Source organism: Lottia gigantea, assembly GCF_000327385.1.
Source record: "Lottia gigantea unplaced genomic scaffold LOTGIsca_14, whole genome shotgun sequence".
NCBI classification, from domain to species: Eukaryota; Metazoa; Mollusca; class Gastropoda; family Lottiidae; genus Lottia; species Lottia gigantea.
In genome coordinates, this window is record NW_008707617.1 from 998,490 (window position 1) to 1,006,848 (window position 8,359).

Genomic DNA, 8,359 nt, shown 5'->3' on the forward strand with positions numbered 1-8,359 from the left:
AATAGTGTTTTACTATATTAAAACATTGAAATGTACTTATGTAAATTTGTAAGTTTGTTGAGAGCGAATATGTAATATAATTGTTTGGAAGAATAGACATAATGACCTTGCCATGCAGTCTGCAATGAGGGAAATTTTGCCAGGACAGAGGCATTAGCCTGCTCAATTTCGATGTCCAACTTTGAAGGGATCTTTAACATGCGTAGCCTGTAGCACAAGGGGGCCTCAGTTTATTGTCCCATCCCAACGACTAGACGCTTTTTCCATGTCAGCCCCTCTTACCTGCATCACTGACAGGGGAAAACGGGGTTGAAAAATCCAAAGGTATCATCTCAACTTATGTCAGAATTGAATTCTGGACCTTCCGGTTAGTGAGCAAGTGTCTTAACTCACTGAGGCACCACGGCTTCCTCCAGAAATATGGAAAACCTCATTAGGGTTTATGTCATTTACCAATTACATGTAGGTAGACTACGTGTAGAGATTCATATCGTAAATTAAATGAAAGAATTTGTAGAATTTCAACTGTTGTAGTTGTAATTGGTGTAAGTTATATTACTTGTAGATGATAAATAGTTGACTGTCTTGACCTGTAATAGCCTGGGGTTAGCAGACACATTGTTAACCTGCTGATAATAAATACTCATACCAAACTACATAATTATAATTCTTACATGGAAATAAAACACGCTAACATAGTTAACATTAACCATTTAGAACAAGCATGTGTAACCTTTCCGCAACGGAGGGCCACATTTGGGGGATGCGAGTAGGCCGTGGGCCACGTAACCAACCATCAATTAATCATAGAATTAACAATGAGAAACATGCAATTTTTTTGAGTCATTTATTCAAAAACGCATTTCAGTGTGCATTGCAAATAACAGACATATTTGATGTAAAATCAGTTTCACACTAGGTCATTTCCTTCAAATTTTACATGACGCCACGGGCCGCAGTTGGTCCACGAGCCGTAGGTTGCACAGGCCTGATTTAGAATCATTATGCCTAGACTTTTAGATTTAAGCCTTCTAATCACATGTAAATGTGTTTTTTATTGGCTGCTTGTATACTAAATTCTATAAAACCTGATATGTATGTGTGAATTTGAAACAGCCACAATATGGTCTGGGATTTCTTAAGATGATGGCGCTCATAAAGAGAAAGTTTACAGACGCTGTAAATTTTGCTCAAGTTTGTAAAAGTGGAAGTTCCAGATGTTAAAGGGACAGGTGTGAAATTATGAAGGTTGATTTTAGCTTGAATATTCGTAAATAGTCTTCAGAAGTATTAGAAATGTATGGAAACCACATAATTCCTTTAAAAATACTTCAAACTAGGAATTTTACTCACTATTTCTATTGAGTATCTTAAATTGCATGGTGATGACTGTGTCTCTGTTTTACCAACCAGCTATGGGGAAAACTCTCTTTGTAATGCAAACTGTTGAAAATAGTTGTTTACAGGTATTTCATTAATAGTGTTCCCAGTTTTCAAAAGTGATTTGGTTTGAGTCACTACTTTTAACATGGAGGTGAACTGAATTCTTGTTCTGATTCTATGTCAGGCGAGAAGTGTTGTATGAAATGACCTAGTTATATAATAGAAATTAACATGACAATATAAACATTTAGATTACTGAATGCATATTTATAAAGATATGACTATCAATAGTTTTCATTATGTTTAAGGGATTGTAATGTGGTTTTCTTCTTCCTGGTATATTGCCCTGTCTGAAATTGACCACTCAGACACCAAAACTGAAAGAAAGGAAAAGAAACAGGGTTGAACAATCTGAAAGTATTATGTTGACCTATTGAAAGTTCTGTATGGGGGAGAAAACTCCTGAATTTGTAGATCCCTCCCAGTGGAAAACACAATCATTACCAATTGTCTGTTCTGTTTTTATTTTGATGATGCTTTTGTGTTCTATAAACATTCCTCAAACCAGCAATCAAATTGTTAGCACATGAGTGACCAAAATGGTAGAGACAGAAAACTTTTTAGGTGGAGAGAGCAAATTCTTGCCCCAGGTGATCTGTATAGAGTCTTAGATTTTGTGGTTTCTACGTGACACATTCATAGAAATGAAAAATCAGTGGTCCTCTGTATTCTGCTGCAATAGTATATACAGGGAGTGCTCACTTGCTTAAAGGCTAAACTGAATTTAGATTAGGGGAGATGGAATATCACTTGCTAACACATTACAAGAGTTTGTTGTATGGTTGGAGTTTGTAAACCAAATGTCCATAAATTTTATATGTAACGAATGTACCACCACCACCATCTTGGATCGAGGCAGACATACAATGACATAGAACATCTGCCTAACTCTTTTCTTCCATAAATCACCACTATTGTGCTGGCACAAATCTTTTTTTGACGCTGCCCTTAAATTAGTTAAATAGTTAAACAGTATCTAAAGGTATAAATATCTAGTTGTTTACATATTGAGTCATTATCAGTAACTTGTTACATCTAGGTTATTCAGTACTATAAGTCTGCTGTGAACGAACATTGCAATGATTGTCTAAGATTAGTTGACATAATTGGTTATGTTGGAGAATTAGCTTATCAGCAATTATTGTTTTGATTTGAGCAAAAAGACATTCTAAACCAAATGCTCGATCAGGCTGCATTAATTGAGGATTCAAAATGTCGCACATAAAATCGCAACTTGTAGTTGAAACTTGCCCCATTGTTGTATTCTGCAAGTTCATATGTGATAAACTTACATTTGGATGCCAAAGGTGATATTTTGATAAAAAATACATTTTGTTATGTGTTTGAAAATTTGGGCTTCGTGAGGTGGCTGCGTTGTTTCAACACTATATCTTTTGAATATCTTTTGGAACGACTCCAATAATTCGGGATAAATGCCATCTGTTTCCATTTTGAATCTCAAAAATCAACCTTTTATAACTTCCGCTTGACTGTCACTGCACTTATTCTTCGGCCTGAAAATCTCTCATCTCACAAAATCTGAAAGAAAATGCAATTTCAGACATCAAATTCCAAAAATAGTCAAAAATATCCATACAAAGAACCTAAAAGGGAGGGAGAAAGAGGATTTCTTAAAATAACACGGAGTATATTGGTATACAAAATGTTTTTACTGGAGTGGGTCCTTTTGCTGAATTTGACATCACTGAAAAGAGTTATTTCCCTTGTAATATAGAGGCAAGGTGACTAATAGAAGACTGTATGTACAGACTGGGCAGGTTTTACCTATATACCATGTGTCTATTTATAGAATATAGGTGAAAGAGGGGTAAAGACTGGATGTTCAATAAGTCTATATTACACTTGTTATGGCAGTTTGCAACTGACCTCATTTTTCCATCCCATCCTGTTTGCCAGTCTCAACAGTTTTTGACTGATTTCAACTGGTTATTAATGTGAACATGGTGAAAGGAGAATGGGATGTTCATGTTACTCTAAAGGTAAGTGAACATGGTGAAAAAGTTGAGGGAGTAGATGTTGAAGTAAAAGCTGTTTGACAGGTAGTTGATTGTAACTGGTGTACAGACATGACTAGATTATCTTATCTTTCTCATGGTTTAATTCTATTATACACTCACTACATTGGTTTCTATCAATATTATCTTTACATCCTCTAGAATGGCTTACACACATTATTCACAGCCTTCTTTAAATCCTTTATGATATTTTACATATCTTTATATTCTATAGGGTGGCTTATTTACAACTTTTTACATGTCTTTCTGATATTCTACAATGTCTTGCATACAATTTCTACATTTGTACATTGACATCATCTAGAATAACTTATACACAAAACTTTTACATTTCTTTACATCTTCTACACTGGCTTATATACAACTTCTGCTATACCTTTACTTATTCTACGATTCCCCCTTTTATTGATGCAGGTCGCAGGGACTGACCTGGCAAAACCATCAAGTTGTTCAGATGGAACAATAAACCAAGGCCCTTAATCCTGGGAGACGAGAGGAACTAGCTTTAGGAAAGCTAATATACCACTTTTACTTTTCTTTACACCCTCTAAGAAGGCTGCATTGGTATCATATTATCTTAATTTTTGTAATGAAGTTTTAATTGCTGATATGGGATCAGTAATAAGTTGTTCTTCCGAGTTTTTAAAAAATTAAGGGCTTTCTTGCTAGGTTTCCTTTAAGCTTGTAGCTTTTGATTATATGGCCTATGTGTAATTTTTGCTGAATTGATCCTTAATGGAGAGGCTTATTCTCTTGGGTGAAAATATGTCTAAAAGTCAAAATGTACTAGAAATAGAGAGTAGAAGAATTTGCATCAGATTGAATTTGAATTTAAGACTAAATTAAACGTCCTGCTTTTATTTGCATGAGTCATTAATGTTGTTGACATTGTCAAGTAAAGTTTAAGATTAAATTTGAAGATATTTGAGACAGGGAGTGGGTAGATATATGAGGTAGTCCTTGTATTCAGTTACCAATAAGGACTTCTATCTCATTGTCACTGATTTACGACAATTTATATTTATACATATATTTTTTTTCTGTTTATTGGCCTTTCTTGAATCATGTTTAAATATGACAGAAGATTGATTCAAGTGTTTTAAAGGGATAGGTTTGCCATCCTTTTAACCTATCATAATTTAGTCTCAGAAACAGAATTTTTGTTTAGATAAGCTAAACTGTAATAGTGTTCACAGCTCATCTTCCAAAAAGAGCCTTCAAATACCTGTGTTCAGAATTATCTGTGTTTTAGAATAAGAATTATGACACCTTTTTTTGAGAGACTGTGATATATAGACTATATAGAAATAATGAGTAAAATTGCTAGTTTGAAGTATATTTAATATTGATGATATTGATGATATTGTAAATGGTATCATAATTAATGATTAATGCACATTTAATATTGACCCTTGACAAGTTTGATATCGACCTTTGATCACACTCTTTGTTTTTGTGGGTTTTTTTTTTTTTGCAACTGTGGAATAAATTTTTGTGTGTGGTAACTTGATATCTTCAACCCATAAGAAGACTTAATTAAAAACTATAAGTATCATAATATTGTAGTGTCTACCAGTTTAAGTAAATTGGGTTTTTGTGAACAATAAAGTTATTTTTTTCAACTGTAGATTTATCAAATAAATCAGTAGAACATATTACACAATGAAACCTTTCATTAAATATACCCACTCTAACACTCATTTTACTGTCTTCTTATTATCAGCTCTATTTTTGAATGGTTAGCTCATATTATAGATGATTTTAAAGCTATGAAGTCACCTGATTTTTGGCTTTCAAAAAATAAGTTAAAGTTTAGGTTTGTCTACAATTAAATTGTTAAAGGAATTTTTAAAGAGGCTTGCACAAGACATGCAGTATTTTAGCAAAAGTTATCTTAAAGGAACAGGTTCATCATTCCTTTGATCAATCATACCTTAGTCTCAGAAACTGAATTTCATAGCTAAAGTAATCAGTAATAGTGTTCACAGCTCTCCATCGAAATTTGAGCTTTCAAATCCATGTGTGTCCAGGATTATTTTCATTTGAATGTTAAAAAGACGACTCGTCTTTTTTTGAGACTCTACATAGAAAAGACATAGAAATAGACGGTGAAATTCTTAGTTTGAGGTATTTTTGAAGGAATTGTGTGATTTTAGTACATTTCTAGTACAGTAGATGATTTATAAAAATTCTAAAACCCAAATCAACCCCCCAAAATGGCAAAACTGTCTTTTAAATGAGTTTTCACACAGTATTTTGGTCAGTGCATCAAGAGCAAGCAATAATTGAAGGAAAGAATTAAAAGATTTTTTCATGGTCTATATGATTATATACTATATAATTACTACAAAAGTGAAGCTAGTTTAAGATAACCGTCATGGATCAATGCTTGTGTTAAATGACCTTCTATTACATATAACTTAGGAAGTAGATAGGGTAAATAGTTATACAGAGAATACTTCAAACTGTCCTTAACTGTCACCTTGATATAAGTATAGTATATATCTTAACTTATTTTCCTTATTAGATGGGTAATACATGTTTTAAACTCGCTTGATCAAGTTAAAGAGATTTGAAAGGTTGTCTCATAAAGAATTATTTATATCGTTGACACTGATAGCATCGATTTGCAACAGGCCAGTTTTCAATCAGATGTCTGTGATTCTTGCAATTCCACTTAAACTATGTGGTTTATTATGTCACTACCACAAACTGTTACAAAGACTCTTACATCAATGACATCAATAGTGATGTCATAAACGCTAACTTTAAGTGGAATTGCAAGAATCACAGACATCTGATTTAAAATTGGAATGGTGCAAATCGATGCTATCAGTGTCCCTGATACACATAAGAAGTTTAGAAAACCTCTTTACAATAGTTCTGAGCTACAGATATTAATATCTGCCTCGTTTCAAATGTTCAATCTATGAGTTTTAACTCATATTTTATAAAATATCAGTATTTTCACATTAAAATGAAGAGGAAAGAATTTTATTGAAAGATGGCTATATCAAGTGTTTTTGGTTAAGATAATAAATTGGTGATGTTTTCCAAGATGATCAGGGATCAATAAAAAAAAATTATGTCTTTTTTGGTCTTAAATCTGAGTAAGTTCAGATCAAAAAAAAAATAAAAATAAATTGTCTGAGAAAACTTTATACTACTGTATGCATTACACTTAACAATGCAGTATTATATTATAAACTGAGCAAGGATATTAAATAGGATTGGTTTATCTGTTTACTTGACATATATCTTTTAACACTGTGTTCAATATTATACTATAACATTATGTGTAGGCGTCAGAAGAATACATATTTAAATTTTGAATGTCATTGGTCATTTACGATGATTAAAACTATTCATGTCAAGACAAATGTATATATCCTTCAAAATGAAATTCAAACTTTGAGCTATGAAGTTTGGCTATTTTTGACAATTTTACATGTACTGGTATATGAGTCTTACTTATTATATATAAAAAAATGAAAGGGCTGTGCTTGTTGCTCTGTTATTTATGGGGCTATGGTTTGTTGTCAGAGACATCTGACTTTGGTAAATGTTCAATACAAACAAGGATAACAACTTAAGTTCACAAGGATAACAACTTAGGTTCACAAGGATAACAACTTAAGTTCACGAAGTGAACAGCCAGCTGCTTCTTGGTCAAATCTCCACGCATTGATCTTTCTTGAAATTTCTGAAACCATTTACAGCTGGGTCAAAAGGAATAATGAACAAAGATGACTAAATTTAGGTCATCAGACGTTCATACATGGACTAAGATTAGTTGAACAATATGAAGACCAGAAAATTGTGGCATCTTTGCTCATTCAACAAGATATGAAAAGAAACAGGCTTTTACCAAGTACTTCATATGAACACATAATCCAGTTTATCTGATAAAATTTCAATATGACCGAAAAAGTTTCATATAAAAAAAATTAAAAATCATGTTTTAAAGCCATTCAGACAGTTAGCCATATTGAGTGTAGAACATGACCACCTTGTTCTTCTACTAAAATAATAAGTGACTATTTAGTTTAGTAACCAACTGATAAAAAATCTTATCTATTTAGCAGTTCTAGTACTCTGATACCAATACCATACTGTGCTGATAGTCATAATAGTTACTATTTAGTATGTTATTTTAAGTACTATTTAAAGTACTAGCACTGACAGGCTTCCAATTTATTTCAACTGTCTACCTACATACAATATCCTGCTGTGACAGTATTTTAAACTTGTTTAATTGATGCCTGTACAAAATTGGAGCCAAAAAGGCTCAGCAATTTAGCCTTCATTAGCCCAATAATCAGCAGAGTAGTAGGCCGTGTATGTAAAGCTTAATGTAAATTCCATGCTATGTTCTAAAACTTTTAATTTTATCCTAGACTACAGATTGTTGTGTTTTGAAAAGCAATAGAATATCTTCAGGCATGTTTACCATGTACTAAAAGTAAAAGTTCAACCCAAAAGAAATGAAATATAATTCAAAGTTTGTCTAAAAAGCAAAATAAAATCAGCATTTTCATGCTTCTTCTGAGGCAGGGGTGTCAAACATTATTTGAAGAAGGCAGGTACTCTGTCTGAACATGGAAGGCTGCCATTGTTCCAAGCTCAGGTCTCTGTAACTATGAGCATCCATATTTGATTTTAGGGGGGGTTGCTATGGTTATAATATTCATGAAATTAGTTCACACTTTTAAGGTATTTTTAAAAAAAAAAAAAAAAATAAGTAACAAATCTAATTTTGAGAATCATCTAAAATTTCTATTATTTCTGCCTGAAACATAATGGAATATCAGACTCTATTGTTCTACATTGACATGTGTTATGATGTTCCGCCAGTGTTTGGATGTGTAAACTCTAGAATT